The following is a 17,331-nucleotide window of genomic DNA, read 5'->3' as shown; positions in this document are numbered from 1 at the left end:
TGCTTGGGAGGTGCCAGTTTTCTGTGACCTTAAGATCCACATTCAATAATAGACTATGTTTTGTTTTTCTGCTGAGGATGTATGGCTTAATATGGAAGACTCATCATTTCAGCTTGATTCACTGAAACTACAGTCACCCACTAATTCAGGGGTTGTCTATCATTATACATGAGAAGTGACCAAGAGTGGAGAATTCACTTTATACCATGACTTCTTTCAAAAGTCCTTTTGTCTCATTACCATTACATCCTCCCTTAACTGATGATCCCTCTTCTAGAATCAAAAAGAGAGAGCCACCTCTCCTTCCTCTTTGCTTGCTGAATGGACAAATCATTCCTAATGATAGAATAATGATGGAAATAAGAGTTACTTCTATCAAAATTATATCCCTAGCACAAGGCTTCTTTTCCATGTGAGCACTGTATTCTCTATTAGTACTATGCTTAGAGAATGAGGTGGGAGGGGTGGAGAGTTGTAAGGGGCAGACAGAATTTTACTATTACGCAGGAAATAGGAATCTGGGTATTGACTTAAGAAAGGATTCAGAAGAATGTACTCAACTCAACTGGGAGGAAAAATAAACAAAAATCAGTGCTCACATTGGTATAGCCAGCCTACACTCTACCAAAAATTCTTCCTACTATCCCCTGGATTAATAGAATAAGGTTTGTCTTTATAAATAACTCTACAACTCTTTATTGTCACTTACAGTTTTTTAGAGACCAATCTTGTTGTCAATTTTAACCTTATTTCCCCTTTAAAAAATGCTTAAACCAAAGAAAAGTATAACAAAAATACCAAAATATGAAGTAAGTTTAAAATCCATACTCAGAAGAAAATGTATAACATTATATAATTTTCTTATTAAAGAAAAGTAAAAATAAAAGGAATTTAGTAGTCCTTTCAAATTAGAATAATGCAATAAAAACTTTCAGAAAATAAGTCAGATGTTTAGTAAAGAAAAAGACAAAACTATATAAAATGAAAAGTAAACATTTTTAGCAATATAATGTAGTCTACATACAAACTTGAAAATGCTAGCTAATATATGTAAGGCCTTTACATAGTTGGCTGAGCTGTCATGAAATTAATATTTAAATGACTTGAATGATGCAATAAAAAGGCTTGATATGATAAACTTACAGAGACTAATATTAAAAGGAGAATACCCCTGATATGTCTTTTCATGTTGTGGGGATTCCACTGTAGCAACACTGATGACTTCTCTCCAATGCTAGCACACTCTTCTCTAAGAGGCTAAATATCTGACTGTTTAATGAAGCAAAAAATATAGCATATTGATACTAGACTCTGCCTTTTCTCTCTCTCTCTTAAAAACAAGCTTCCAAGAGGGACCACTAGCCTGCTTTATTACACTATGCTATAATTTGACCATAACAGCCACCACTCATTATCAGAGGGCCACTTGAGCCTACCACTCCCTGAGACCAGATGGATAATTCTGCCTAAATCTGAAGTTTTATATTACAATACTTACTTTCCTATGGCTAAAATCCATATTCTCTAACATCAGCTTAATCAGTAATTAAAGTGATATTTTAGATTATGTGTGTCTACTTTTGTTTTATTTTTGGATTGCTACTAGAATTCTTGTGGAGAAGAAAGCATATTATTGCTTGCTGCTCTCTAAAATTCAACAACAACTTGAAGAAGTACATTTTATTCAGGTTTACATGAGACACTTATGAAAATTTGTAACCCATTAGGCACTAAAGCAAGTCTCAGAAAACTTCACAGAAGTGGTAACATACAAAATACATTTTCCTTTGATTAAAAAGTCACTTAACAGAAATCATTAAGCAAAAGAAAATGATTTTTAAAACTAAATTTTGAAGTTATAAAGTAAACCATTTCTTTCTTAATAATTTTAATTTTTTTCAATTATAGTTGTCATACAATATTAGTTTCAAGTGTACATCATAGTGATTAGACATTTATATAACTTATGATAATTTTTTTCCCTGTCTAAGTCTACATAATGGCTTATCACATAGAGCAGAGAGCGCTGATATAGGTTAGACTTTGTTGTTATAGCAAGCTGAAACTATGTCAGTTTGATCATCTGCCACAGAGTGCTACTTGCAATGAATTGAGAACCATCCTTGGTATTTCTAGTACCCATCTGACATCATACATAGTTATTTCAATATTATTGACTCTGCTTCCAATGCTGTGCTTTACATTTCTGTCACTTTTGATAACTGGCAATTTGCACATCTTAATCTCTTCCCCTTTTGTACCCACCCCCCCAATGCCTTCCATTTAGCAAACATCAAAATGTTCTCTGTGTCTTTTAATTTGTTTCTGTTTTATTATGTTTATTAGTTTGCACATATAAATAAAATAATACAAAAATCTTGTCACCTGCAACAACATGAATTGAACTAAGGGTATTATGCTAAGTAAAATAAGTCAGACAGAGAAAAACAACAAAAAAAATTCTAAATAACTGATAGGTCAGAGGAGATTATACTGCAAATTTATACTTATGACTGAAGGATAATAAAAATACTGCATATTAAAATAGGGGATATAACTAAAGTAATACTTAGAAAATATTTCTGACTTTAAATCTTTATATTGAAAAAGAACAAAGGCTGAAAAACAAAATAAGCACTACTAAGTTGTTAAAAGAACATCAAAATAAATATGAAGCAAGTTGAAGTGAGGGAACAATAACTTAAAACCAACTGTTAATGATTTTTTTAAAAAAACATGATGTCTTGGTGCAGCTATTATAAAGAATAGTATGGCATTTCCTTAAAAAATTAAAAATTGAACTACCTTGTGACTCAGCAATCCCACTCCTGAGTATATGTCTGAAGGAATTAAAGTCAGCATCTCAAAGGAATAGCTATCCACCCCCGTTTATTGTACCTTTATTCATAATAGCCAAGATATGGAAAACAGACTGTCTTTTGATGGATAAATAATGTTATAATATAAACACACATACACATAATGGAATATTATTCAACCATGAAAAAGAAGGAAATCCTGCTCTTTGTGAAAGCATTATGCTAAGTGAGATGTCAGACAGAGAATGAAAAATACTGTGTAATATCACTTATCTGTACAATCTAAAGAAAATCACATTGAACTTATAAAAACAGAGTAGAATAGTGGTTACCGGGGTCTAGGGCAGGTAAGGAAATTGGGGAGGCACTGTTTAAGTGTACATACCTACACCTAGTAGAGAAATAATTCCTGAAGATCTAATCACAATATAAAGGTAATAGTCAGCAACATTATGATAAACTTCAAAGTTGGGAAGAGACAAAATCTTAACTATTCTCAACACACAAAAGCAGTAGTGAATATATGACATGATAAAGGTATTAATTAGCTAATGCTCCTGTAGTAGTCATATTGTAATATATAAATGCATTAAACCTATACATTGTACACTTTAAACTTACACAATGTTATAAGTCAGTTATATTTCTATTTATTTTTTAAAATATAATAAAGATCAGCAAAGTCATAAAGCTATCTAGAAAAAGACAAATTTGTCTGTGCTGTGGGGGCACGGTGGATAAAGCACCAACCCGGAACACTGAGGATGCTGGTTCAAAGCCCTGGGCTTGCCTGGTCAAGACACATATGAGAAACAACGACTGCAAGTTGAGGCTCCCAGATACCACCCCCCTTTCTCTCTCTCTCTCCTCTCTTTAAAATCAATAAATAAAATCTTTTAAAAAAACATAATTTTTTTTTGTATTTTTCTGAAGCTGGAAATGGGGAGAGACAGTCAGACAGACTCCCGCATGCACCCGACTGGGATCCACCCGGCACGCCCACCAGGGGTGACGCTCTGCCCACCAGGGGGCGATGCTCTGCCCCTCTGGGGCATCGCTCTGTTGCGACCAGAGCTACTCTAGCGCCTGGGGCAGAGGCCAAGGAGCCATCCCCAGCGCCCGGGCCATCTTTACTCCAATGGAGCCTCGGCTGCAGGAGGGGAAGAGAGAGAGAGGAAGGAGAGGGGGAGGGGTGGAGAAGCAGATGGGCGCTTCTCCTGTGTGCCCTGGCCGGGAATCGAACCCGGGACCTCTGCACGCCAGGCTGATGCTCTACCACTGAGCCAGCCGGCCAGGGCCAAAAAAACATAAATTTATAACAACATGAAAAGAGGGAGAACACCACAACCACCACTACCACCACCAACAACAACAAAATAAAACATATAAAATATTAAGGATTTCTACCTATGTACAATTGGAAATGCACAGATATTAAAGTATTTATAGGTGAGTATTATTAAAAACTTTACACCACTAAACTATAAAGCATAAAGAAAAGATACCAATTCTAAGGAAAAAAATATAGATTACTAATACTGATTAAAGAAGGAAAAAAATATATTAAGTGTCCCATAAACCTATAACCAGCTTTTAAAATCATAACAGTAATCAATTGTTTTCATAATAAAAACACTAAGTACAGATAAATTAACAGTCAAATTCAATGTGAAATTCAAAAAAAAGAAAAACAAAATCATTGTATATAAACATTTCCGTATTATTTTATAAGAGGAAAACACATGATAGATCAATAGTTGATGGATAGATACATGGAGATAGATAATATAAAAATATGTATGTAGATACAGATATAGATAGATAGATAGATAGATAGATAGATAGATAGATAGATAGATAGATAGATATCCTTGGATAAATATATAAATAAATACAAATGTGTGTGCGTACATGTATAGAGAAAGAGGGGTAGAGAGAGACAGACACAGGACAGAGCTGGATTTCCACTGACTCACACCATTGTGGGGCCTGCCACATCTGAAATCTGAAGGACATACTAGAGAATAGAAATTCTCAGGCAGAAACTGACATTACAGTCTTGAAGCAGAATTTCAGTTTCCTCGGGGAAACTTAAGTTTTGTTATTAAGGCTTTTCAACTGATTGAATGAGTTTCACTCATAATATAGAGGATAAACACTTTTGATTGAAGTCTGTGATTGTAGATCTTAACCATATCTACAAAATACCAACATCATTAACACTTAGTGTTTGATTGAAAAACTGAGTATTACATCTTAGCCAAGGTGACACATAAAACTAACCATCACATGTAGCTTTATTTAAGGAAACAAAAGCCACATCATATGTGGCAGCTATAACTCAAGCAGAAAACCACAGTTTTTAAAATAGGAAAATCAAGGAACAAAGTTCAAGCCTTCTGGAGTAACTGGAAATTAAGAAGGGAAATCCAGGAATTGAGAGAACCAAAAAGGGACAAACCCCAAAATGTGGGTATAAATGCTATCAAATCCTTGGCTGACCCATGAATTACAGATGCATGGATAAGGGTTCCATGAGTCCAGCAGAAAGCCACAGCTGGACGGCAAAACTGAGAACATTCAGCTGTTGCTGCCCTGCAGTAAAAACAGAATTGGAAGTTTAAATCACACTAAATTAGAAGTATTTAGAAACACCCTTGGCTTCTATTGAAATTTCAGAAGCATCATATTTAGGAGTAAATGTTATAACCCAGAGCTAAGAGTATCATTATAGAACTGAGGGCAACTATAAGACAGAAGTCCCTAACAAAGTGTAAAACCAAGCCTTCAAAATTCTAAGGTGACTGACCAGCTAACTGCCTACTAGAACAATGATAATCACTCTTCAGAGGAACTGTTAAGAACCCAGAGTCCTTACATGGTATTCACAACTATCAAAATAAAATGAAAAATTTGTTACATATGGGGAAAAAGGAGATATTGTCCAATGTTTTGAGAAAAAGTAGTAAATAAATATAGACACCTAGATGACCCAGTGTTAAAAGTGAATAACAAAGATTCTAAAACTGTTATTGTTCAAGAAGTTAAATAAAAACATGAACTTCATGAATAAAGAGATAGGGAAATGTGTCAGCAAAATGGAAATCATGAAAAAGAACCCAATGGAAACTCTAGAACTGAAAAGTACAACATCCAGGAAAACAAGAACCACAAAATACTTGATTGACTTACCACTGCTGAAAAGTGCAGAAGAAGGTATAAATGAACTTGAGGACAGAAATATAAAAATTTTTGAAAGTAAAAAAATGGAGAAAAAAAGATTTAAGAATAAAATGCTTCAGTTACACATGGGAAAACATTTTGTGGTTTAATGCATTCATAACTGGAGACAGACAAAAGGAAGAGACAATAAAGGAATAAAAATATATTTGAAGAAATATGGTCAGAAATATCCAAAAATAATTTTTAAAAGCAGTAGTTTAAAAATTCAAGATGACTAAAGAAGTCCAAGAAAGAGAAATGCAAAGAAAACTGAAACTGACACATTGTGATGTGTATTTGATTATATAAATATGGAGAAGGCTATGCATGCATCGCATATCCCATGATGCTATTACCAAGGAATGTGAATAGCATGGGGAAGACAGAGAATTTAGAGGAGAAAAGACAGGCATTAAAAATGTATCCACAATAAAGACTTTAATAGGATCCACTTATTTAAATTAATGTGTAGTATGTATGATAAAATGAAATGCATGTAAGAATGGTCACCAAAATATGAATGGTTAATATTTCAGTATGACCTTTACTATTTCTTAATATTTTATGAACTAATAGAATGTATTGGAATAATTATGTATTATTAATCTAATCAGCATTTTAAGTCTTTTTTTTTGCACATTAAAAAATGCTTAAGTCAGAGCCCTACACTTTCACCTGCCTCCATGATGATCCTGTGTAATGGTTTTCCTCATCTAGTCATTATAAATCAGCACACAGACACTAATCCAGAATTCACTTGTATAACAAAGAAATCCAGTAGTAAAGAAACTATACAGTATAGAATTTTGATTAGTGTCATAGTGTAAGTTGAAAAGTCAAATTAGTATAGGTTTAAACAAACTTAGTCACCCTACTACTGAGGCAGGTGACAAATCAAGATTAAATACACCAGCTGAAAATTGCCAAACTCAGCTGCTAATTTTAGAAAAATTAACCATCAAGAAGAGAAAATTATTCTGTGATTCTAGTTAATCATTATATATATGTTGAGTACTGCTTTTCTAAGAACTGCCCATTCAGCAGTGAATAAAGCAGGCAAATATTTCTTCCCCCTTGAAGGTTAGAATTCCAGTGAAAGAAGACATAACAAATCAAGCCAAACAAAGTAGTCAATTACTTAGCACATTAGAAGGCAGGACATGTGAAGGAGAAAATCTAAAGGAATGAAAGTAGAGAAAGCCGGAGATGGCAGGAATTGCAATTTTAAATAGGATTCAAAGAAAAAAAAAGACATTTTAATTCAAATCTTGGAATGAATTCTGGGAAGAAGCCACATGAACATTTAAGGGAGAGCATTATAAGCCAAGGAAAAGCGAATACAAAAGCCCCAGTGTGGAAACATGCCATGATGTGAGGACCAGGGAAGAGACCACTGACTAGTGAGGGGATGGAGTAGGAGATGCCATCTTTTATGCCATTGTAAGGCTTCCAGTTTTACTCTGAATAATATAAAAATCCCCTGGAGGGTTTTGAGCTAAGATGTGACATGATTTAACACAGCTTTATGTGGATCAATTGATGGTTGTGTTGATTATAGAGAACAGGCAGATGAGGTTGAGCAAGGGAGGAAGCAGGAATACTAGAAGGAAGACTAGAATAATCTTAGTAGGGAATGATGATGGCTTTGAAGCACATGGTAGTGGTGGAGGTGGATAAAAGGGGTCCAGATTTCAGATATGGTTTTAAGGTAGACTCTTTTTTTCCCCTAATACAGGGGTCAGGAACCTATGGCTCGCGAGCCAGATGTGGCTCTTTTGATGGCTGCTTCTGGCTCACAGACAAATCTTTAATAAAAAAATAATAACATTAAAAATATAAACATTCTCATGTATTACAATCCATTCATTTCCTACCGCTCATGTTCATGGTTGCAGGTGGCTGGAGCCAATCACAGCTGTCCTCTGGGACAACACCAAATTTTTATTAGATAATGCATAATGTACATGGGTGGTTGTATGGCTCTCACGGAATTACATTTTAAAATATGTGGCGTTCATGGTTCTCTCAGCCAAAAAGGTTCCCAACCTCTGCCCTAATTAATAAGAAAGAAATGTGAGGAAAATGAAATAGAGAGGACTTTGAAAATTGAAGTATTAATAAGTAGAAAGATTGTCCTTAACTGAGATAAAGACAACAGAAAGAATAGATTTAGAGAGAAAAAATAATTTAAATTTGTTTTGGAACATGTTGCATTTAAACTGTCCAATAGATTTGCAAATTAAGATGAGCATCTGGCCTGACCAGGCGGTGGCGCAGTGAATAGAGCTTCGGACTGGGATGCGGAGGACCCAGGTTTGAGACCCCGAAGTCACCAGCTTGAGCGAAGGCTCATCTGGTTTGAGCAAAGCTCAGCAGCTTAGACCCAAGGTCGCTTGCTCGAGCAAGGGGTTACTTGGTCTGCTGTAGCCCCACAGTCAAGGCACATATGAAAAAGCGATCAATAAACAAATAAGATGTCTCAACGAAAAACTAATGATTGATGCTTCTCATCTCTCTCTGTTCCTGTCTGTCTGTCCCTATCTATCCCTTTCTCTGACTCCCTCTCTGTCTCTGTAAAAAACAACAACAACAACAAAAAAAAATGAGCAGCAACTGGATCAGAGTGCAAAATTTAAATGATAAGCCCATCTGGATATCTTACTATGGAAGTAATACTATTATATATTACTCACAAAAATTAGGGGATATTTCAAAATGAATATGAAGCTATAAAATATTCCCTAATTTTTGTGAACAGTGTACATAGATGCTATTTAAAGACTAGATGGGTTCAATAGAGAATAATACAGATAGAGATGGAGAGAGTCTATCTTCATTATGAAGACAGACTGTTAGGAGAGGAAACAAGGAAATAACACTCAAAACATTTTGCTGTAAAGAAAAAAAAAATTTTTTTTTTTTTGTATTTTTCTGAAGCTAGAAATGAGGACAGTCAGACAGACTCCCGCATGCACCCAACCAGGATCCACCCAGCACGCCCACCAGGGGCGAAGCTCTGCCCACCAGGGGGCGATGCTCTGCCCCTCCGGGGCGTTGCTCTGCTGCGACCAGAGCCACTCTAGCACCTGGGGCAGAGGCCAAGGAGCCATCCCCAGCGCCCGGGCCATCTTTGCTCCAATGGAGCCTTGGCTGCGGGAGGGGAAGAGAGAGACAGAGAGGAAGGAGAGGGGGAGGGGTGGAGAAGCAGATGGGTGCTTCTCCTGTGTGCCCTGGCCGGGAATCGAACCCGGGACTTCTGCACGCCAGGCTGACGCTCTACCACTGAGCCAACCGGCCAGGGCTAGAAAAAAAATTTTGAAAGGAAAGGAGGCTGACAGACTGAAAGCATAGAACAGTGGTTCTCAATGCAGAGCAATCCCTTTCCCAGGCACATTTCACTGTATCTAGAAACAATTTTGATGGTCACAACTAGAGCTGGGAATGGCGAGAGGCTGAAATGCATAAGGATCCAGCACTCTCTACCTGCCTATCAGTGGAGGCATGGAGATATAAGAGAGTCATTATTATTCCAATAGTGTAGGTCCTTCTGAATTTGTCCACAGGACGGAACTGAAACCACAAGTGGTTTTACAAGGGGCAAATTTTAGAATTTGTCAAGGAAGAACTTTCAATAATTAGTGCTTTCCAAAAAGAAAATAGGTGTAATAGGCTGTGTTTTTGGTAGAGAGATCTCCATGAATGGGAGTGTTCACACAAAAATGGATGACATATTTTAAAGCATATTTTGTACTTGAAAAGGCCTGGGATAGATGACCTCTCAGAATCACTTCCAAAATTTAGAATCCAGGTATGTTCTTATTTGAGACAAAGACACCATCTAGATTTGGCACTCATGATCTACCATGTCTACTTTATCCTCCATGGTCCCACTATCATACCATCATACTACCTGCTGGGCCTCATATCCCCTGGCCCATCATTGTCAATCTCCTAGTCCTTTGATTTCAAGCATTCCCAAATTTCTTTGAAGAGCCCCACTATGGCCTTTGGAGTATGCTTCCATTTTCAAAACAATTCACAAAGATAGAAATCATATTTTTAATATAACCATTTTTTCAAATTTACCACTAAATATATGCATCTTCTCCAAAGTCAGTATCACCCCTTGATAACATGAGAATTTTTATTAAAATAGATAGCTTTTGAGAAATACAAAATTGTAGCAGTTCCTTCATTTCCTAAGCCATGATGAACATCAACCAACATTCTCCTCATCTCAATTACTAGTAAGGAAATTGAATCAATAATAAAATGCATTCCAAAGAAAAGTCTAGGATGAGACAACTTCACTGGTGAATTCTACCAGACATTTAAAGAATTAATATCAATTATTTTCAAACTCCTTCAAAATAATAGAAAAGGAAGGAATACTTCTAAAACTCATTTTACAAGGTCAGCTTTACCTTAATAACAAAGCCAGACAAAAACACTACACAAAAAAATAATTATGGGATAATATCCCTAATGAATATTGATGTAAAAATCAACAAAACATTATTAAACTGTATTCAACAGAATATTAAAAGGATCATCCACCATGATCAACTAGGATTCTTTTGTGGGGCGGGAGAATGATTCGGTATACACAATTAATAAATCTTGGTACATTACATTAGTAGAGTAACAGGTAAAAGCATTATCTCAAAATCCAGAGATCAGTTGCATTTTTATTCAATAATGATTTATCAGAAAGGGAAACCGCCCTGGATGGTTGGCTCAGCGGTAGAGCATCGGCCTGGCGTGCGGGGGACCCAGGTTCGATTCCCGGCCAGGGCACATAGGAGAAGCGCCCATTTGCTTCTCCACCCTCCCCTCCTTCCTCTCTGTCTCTCTCTTCCCCTCCCACAGCCAAGGCTCCATTGGAGCAAAGATGGCCCCGGGCGCTGGGGATGGCTCCTTGGCCTCTGCTCCAGGCGCTAGAGTGGCTCTGGTCACGGCAGAGCGACACTCCGGAGGGGCAGAGCATTGCCCCCTGGTGGGCAGAGCGTCGCCCCTGGTGGGCATGCTGGGTGGATCCCGGTCGGGCGCATGCGGGAGTCTGTCTGACTGTCTCTCCCCATTTCCAGCTTCAGAAAAATACAAAAAAAAAAAAAAAGAAAGAAAAAAAAAAAAAGAAAGGGAAACCAAGAAAACTGTACCATATACAATTGCTTCAAAAAGAATGAAATATCTAGGAATAAATTTAACCAAAGATGTAAAAGACTAGTACTCAGAATATTATAAGACACAGAAGAAAGTGAAGAAGAAACAAACAAGTAGAAGTGTGTACCATGTTCATGAATAGAAAAAACTAGCATCATTAAAATGCCCATATTATCCAAAGCAATATATAGAGCCAATGCAATTCCTATCAAGATACCAATGCTGTATTTCACAGAACTAGAACAAATATTCTAAAAATTCATATAGAAGTACAAAAGACCTCCAATAGCCACAGCAATCTTGAGAAAGAACAAAGTTGGAGGAATCACACTACCTGATATCAAACTATACTACAAGGCTATGATAACCAAAATGGCATGGTACTGACATAAAAACAGACATATATACAAATAGAACAGAATAGAAAGCTCAGAAGTCAATCCACACCTATATGGTCAATTAACATTTGACAAAGGAGGCAAGAACATACAATGAGGCAGAGACAGTTTATTCAGTAAATTGTGTTCTAAAAATTGAACAGATACGTGCAAAAAAAAAATGAAACTAAACCACCTTCTTACACCACACACAAGAATAAACTCATACCATACAAAAGAATAAAATGCCCTGACCAAGTGGTAGCATTGTGGATAGAGCACTGGACTGAGATGTGGAGCACCCAGGTTCGAAACCCTGAGGTCGCCAGCTTGAGCACGGGCTCACCTGGTTTGAGCAAGGCTCACCAGCTTTAGCCCTAGGTTGCTGGCTTGAGCAAGGGGTCACTCAGTCTGCTGTAGCACCCTCCCCCCAGTCAAGGCACATATGAGAAAGCAATCAATGAGCAACTAAGATGCCACAACAAAGAACTGATGTTTCTTCATCTCTCTCCCTTCCTGTCTGTCTGTCCCTATCTGTCCCTCTCTCTGACTCTCTCTGTCTTTGCCACACAAAAAAAAGAGAACATACAGATGGCCAATAGACATATGAAAAGATGTTCAATGTCACTAATCATCAGCAAAATGCAAATTAAAATCACAAGGAGATATCACCTCGTACCTCTCAGAATGGCTGTCATCAATAAATCAACAAAAACAAGTACTGGCGAGGGTGTGGAGAAAAAGGGACCCTTGTGCACGGTTGATGGAAATGCAGATTGATCCAGCCACTGTGGAAAATGGTATGGAATTGCCTCAAAAAAATTAAAAATGGAACTTTTGACACAGCTATCCCACTCTGGGAATTAATCCTAAGAATCCAGAAACTAATTCAAAAGAATATATGCACCTCCATGTTCATTTCAGCATTATTTATGATAGCCAAGATGTAGAAACTGCCCAAGTGCCCATTGCTACATTTACACAACAGGATACTAGACATCCATAAAAAGAAGGAAATCTTATCTTTTGCTATGGCATGGATGAATCTGGAGATCATTATGCTAAGTGAAATAAGCCAGTCAAAGAAAGACAAGTACTATATGATCTCACTCATATGTGGAATCTAATGGACAAAATGAACTAAAAAACAAAATAGACTTACACAGAGAGTAGGCTGACAGCTGTCAGGTGGTGAGGAGTGAAGGGATAGAGCAAAAAAAGAAAAAGAAAAAAACTCATGGACCCAAACAACAGTGTGGTGATTGCCAGAGCCAGGCAGGAGGGTAGGGGAGATCGAGGAGGGTATAGGGTGGGTAAAATGGTGTTGGATGACTTGACTTGAGCAGGTGAACACACCATACAGTGTACAGAGTTGTACTGTAGAATTTGGCAGCTAAAATCTGTCTAATTATGTTAACCAGTGTCATCCCAATGAATTCAATTTAAAAACATAAATAAATAATAGATAAAGAAATAAATTAAAAAGTGCCCATCTGTTACCTCCAAAAAAAAAAAAAAAAAAAAAAAAAAGGAGAAAGTGAACTGTATATACTTTTCTTGGGAATGTAAATGGTAGAGCCACTACGAAAACCAGTATGGAGCTTCTTGAAGAAATTAAAAAGAGAATTCCAAATGACCCAGCAATCTCACTTCTGGACACATATCCAAGAAAAAAACAAAATCATTATTTCAAAGACATACCTGTACTTCCATGTACACTGCAGGCTTATTCATAAGAGTCAAGGTATAGAAACCACTTAAGTGTCTGATAACAGATGACTAGACATGAAAAAATGTGATACATACACACAGAACAAAATATCGTTCAGTCTTAAAAAAAAAAAAGAAAGAAAATCCTGCCATTTGTGACCACAAGGATGAACCTGGAGCGCATACGCTTAGTGAAGTAAGGCAGACACAGACAGACAAATACTGTATAGTATTACTTACATGTGGAATGTAAAAACAAAAGTGTTGAACTAATAGAAATAAAGAGAGTAGAACAGTGGTTGTCAGGAGCGAAGGGGTAGAGAAAGCAGAGACAGGAAGGTAAAAGGGTACAAACTTTCAGTGATAAGGTGAATAGGTCTGAGGGACTGTTGTATAAAAAGGGTTACTAGAGTTGATAATACTGTGTTGTATAATTAAAATTAGCTAAGAGAGTAGAACTTGTGTTTTCTCACTCCCTCCGCAAAAGTAGAATGTGTGAGGTGATGGATGTGTTAATACATTGAGTGCATATCACTGACTGGGAGAGTAGGCTGATACACATGGAGTTCGATTTACCATTTCAAAAGAATGAACTAGATGCTCACAGGTGGTTGGCACTTCAGCACTAAGTAAAAGGAGTAAAATCATATGATAATTTCCATAAAATTTAAAAAGGCACATAGAACAAAACATATTTTGTAACATTTCATATAATCAAATAATATATATGAAATTTATTAGAATGCTTGCCAGTGGTGAATGAAAAGAATGAACTTTGAGAATGGGGACAAATGAAAAGAGAGAGAGAGAGAGAGAAGAAAGAAAGCAAAGAAATAAGAAAGGGAGGGAAAAAGAAAGAAAAAAAAACAGAAGAAAGGAAGGGAGAGAAGGAGGGAGGGAGGGAGGGAGGGAGGGAGGGAGGGAGGGAGGGAGGGAGGGGAAAAGGGAGAGAAGGAAGGAGAGAGGGAGCAAGAAAGGAAAAAGAAGTTTTTTCTTTTTTAAAACAGTGAGGGAAATGGTCTCCAGTGGAGGTAACAACATAAGAAAAAGCATACAGCCAGGAAAGCAAAACTCTGTAAAAACAAAGGCAAATAACCCAGTTTGAATAGAGCAACAGAATAAATAGTTCAAGAGAAGTAGAAGATAAGCCTGGAAAGGTAAGTTGCTAGGTTTGAACTTGGACTATTTTTTATTTGTTCATATCTAAAAAATAAGGTAAGACTTACTAATATTTAATACATGAAGTGACCCTGAAACTCAGGCTTACAAATGAAGATATTTGAAATCAATATAGAAGGAAATGTTTATAAAGAACCAAATTCTCTGTTGTTTCTCCTGAAATCTATCCAAAATCTCTTGTCTGGATGCAGCTAACATCTAGGAGCACTTCCTCTGTCTCTGTGATGTCATTTCCTTTTGCAGCTATTAGTTCCCTGCAGTGTTGATGCTTTACTCACCCCAGGCTTTCTGACAACAGATGTGATTTCCAGCTGTGTCTATATACCAACCACAGCGGGTTCATTAATAACAATTATTAAGTACTTTATGTTACAAATTGAGCCTGTAGCAATAGAGAAAACATCCAGTCACATGTTTTATGGCCTCTTGTGAGAGCTAACTATAAATTCCCATTATCTCAACATTATCAGTGCTGCAGAATGGATCTAAGCATGAGTCATAAATAAAACTATCAAACAGCTCAATCATTCTGGAAAGAACTGAGTATAAATTAACACTTGAAAGATGTAATGTTATGATACATATGTACTTAAATAATAGCCTAGGCCTTCCTGTCAGCTAATTATGCAAATTATTATTTTTAAAACTTTCATTTGTAGTTGCATGGCTAGTGCATTCATTTGGAAATGCAATTAGAATTCAGTAAATATGCAGTCCATGCACTGACCTCACATAACCCAAGAGTTCCTACTAATGATGTATAAAGAACAGTGAAAATGAAGAGAGAAAAGTTTCAACTGAGAGAATGTCTCTTAGGATTATAGGGAGTAGGGGGAAAAGTCACATTTTCTCTAAATACCATATTTTAAAGGAGAAATCATTAAATTGGGAAAGATTAATAGAAGAGGAGCCACAAACTGTATGCATTATTGGTTCCTGGGTGGAAGCCCATATGGATTTTCAGTCAATTGTAAAAATATTTATTTAGTTATCGCTGTGTGGTGGGTACAAGCTTTCTCAACTGATGAAGACAGAACAGAAAGATAAACTGAACATAGAAACTTAATTTGGAAAAGAAAAAATAATCAATAAACACATGAAAATTGTCAAAATTCACAGAGACGTGCAAACAAACACCACCAGATTTTCTTTTCACGTTTTAAAGTTAAACACAAAGTTTTTACACACATATACACAGTGAAATAGGAAATCTGATCATCTGCTAAAAGGAGTGTAAAGGGATTCAAACCTAGAAAGCCATTTGGCAATAACTACCAGGAGCTCTAATCGTGTTCATTACTTTCTTTTCATTTGAGGTATAATTGACATATAAAATTGTTTCCATTTCAAGCATACAGCATAATGATTTTTATATCTGTATATATTGCAAAAAAAATCACCACAATAAGTCTAGTTAACAGCCAAAAATATGGAACACTTCAAAAATTTGCGTGTCATCCTGGTGCAGGGGCCATGGTAATAATCTCTGCATCGTTCCAATTTTAGTATGTGTGCTGCCAGAAAGAGCACAAGTGTCCATTACTTTTGATGAGCAATTCTAATTTTATAAAATCTATTAGTTACAGACTTAGAACAGGAAGTTTCGGACACTGAATTTATAATGGCAAAAAAATGAATAGCCAATAATAAACTCCATTAGGGTAATGAGGGACTAGCTAAAATAAAGTCTGGAATGAAATGCTTAAATAACTCATGGCACACCCATATGATGAACTACTGGGCAGCCATCAGAAATTATTTTGTAAAGACTATTTAATATAAAATGTTCACAGAGCACTTGAAATAGGTTATAAAATGTAATGAATAGTATAATTTGAAATATTAATCATATAATGAAGTTTTTACACATATATAGGCATGCATCCATACCCAAGGCTAAAAGAAATACCCTAAAATACTAAAAGATTTAATGATTAGCTGTGAATATTTTTATCCTCTTAATAACTGTCTATATTTTCTAACATTTCTTTCAGTGGGAGAAATAGTTTATAACAAATCTTGCCAGTAAGGATTTCAATTCACATTTTATTCCAGACCTTTCATAAATTCTGTTCAATGGACCTGTCTAATCTTGTTTTTCATAAAGTCCAACAAAACACTGGTTAAATACACTTCTTCACTGCTTCCAAATCATGCTCAGCTTTCCAAATCTGCCTTTGGTCAAGTTATGTTTTATGTTTATACCCAAGGTAACGATATTAGCTGAACAATATTGAAGTTGGAATCTTCTTTGTGTTTTATTTTTGTTTTGTTTTGTTTTTGTGACAGAGACAGAGAGAGGGACAGATAGGGACAAATAGTCAGGAAGGGAGAGAGATGAGAAGCATCAATTCTTCATTGATTGCTTTCTCATATGTGCCTTGACTGGGGGCTACAGCAGTCCGAGTGACCATTTGCTCAAGCCAATGACCTTGGGTTCAAGCTGGTGGCTGTGTTCAAACCAGATGAGCCTGTGCTCAAGCCGGTGACCTCGGAGTTTCGAACCTTGCGTTCCAGTCTGATGTTCTATCCAATGTGCCACCATTTTCTGCCTAGAATCATATAGAAAGAAAAATACTTCAACCATCAAAATTAATTATCCCCCAAAAAAAGTCTTTTCTTTACATCTCTCAAAGGACAGCAAAAGGAGGTTCTGTTCGTCATCCAGAGCTGCACTGCTCAAAGCCCACTGTGCCTCCTCCGTGTTTCCTTCAGACCCCACAAAGTCCGCGTTCTCCCACTGTGCCCACACAACTTTTCTCACCTTCCTCTACCCCTTCTTTAAGACTACTCTGACCTCTTTAGCTATGTCCTCCCCCTTTTCCACATCACAACCTTGTCTCTCACCAGTCTCCTATGAG

The 17,331-nt window shown here is 36.6% G+C and overlaps 2 non-coding genes across 2 annotated transcripts; both read right to left on the bottom strand.

Annotated features, from left to right (window-relative positions):
* Positions 1–1,981: 1,981 nt before the first annotated feature.
* On the bottom strand, positions 1,982–2,102 carry LOC136396086 (small nucleolar RNA SNORA28). Its single transcript, XR_010749509.1, has one exon. It is a non-coding gene; the product is annotated as a small nucleolar RNA SNORA28 (small nucleolar RNA).
* A 13,791-nt stretch (positions 2,103–15,893) lies between these two features.
* LOC136396478 (U6 spliceosomal RNA) lies at positions 15,894–16,000 on the bottom strand. The gene has a single exon (XR_010749764.1). It is a non-coding gene; the product is annotated as a U6 spliceosomal RNA (small nuclear RNA).
* Between the last annotated feature and the right edge of the window lie 1,331 nt (positions 16,001–17,331).

This window comes from Saccopteryx leptura, chromosome 2 (assembly GCF_036850995.1).
Source record: "Saccopteryx leptura isolate mSacLep1 chromosome 2, mSacLep1_pri_phased_curated, whole genome shotgun sequence".
NCBI lineage: Eukaryota > Metazoa > Chordata > Mammalia > Chiroptera > Emballonuridae > Saccopteryx > Saccopteryx leptura.
Note: the sequence above shows the minus strand (reverse complement) of the source record. Positions and strands in the feature narration are given on the sequence as shown.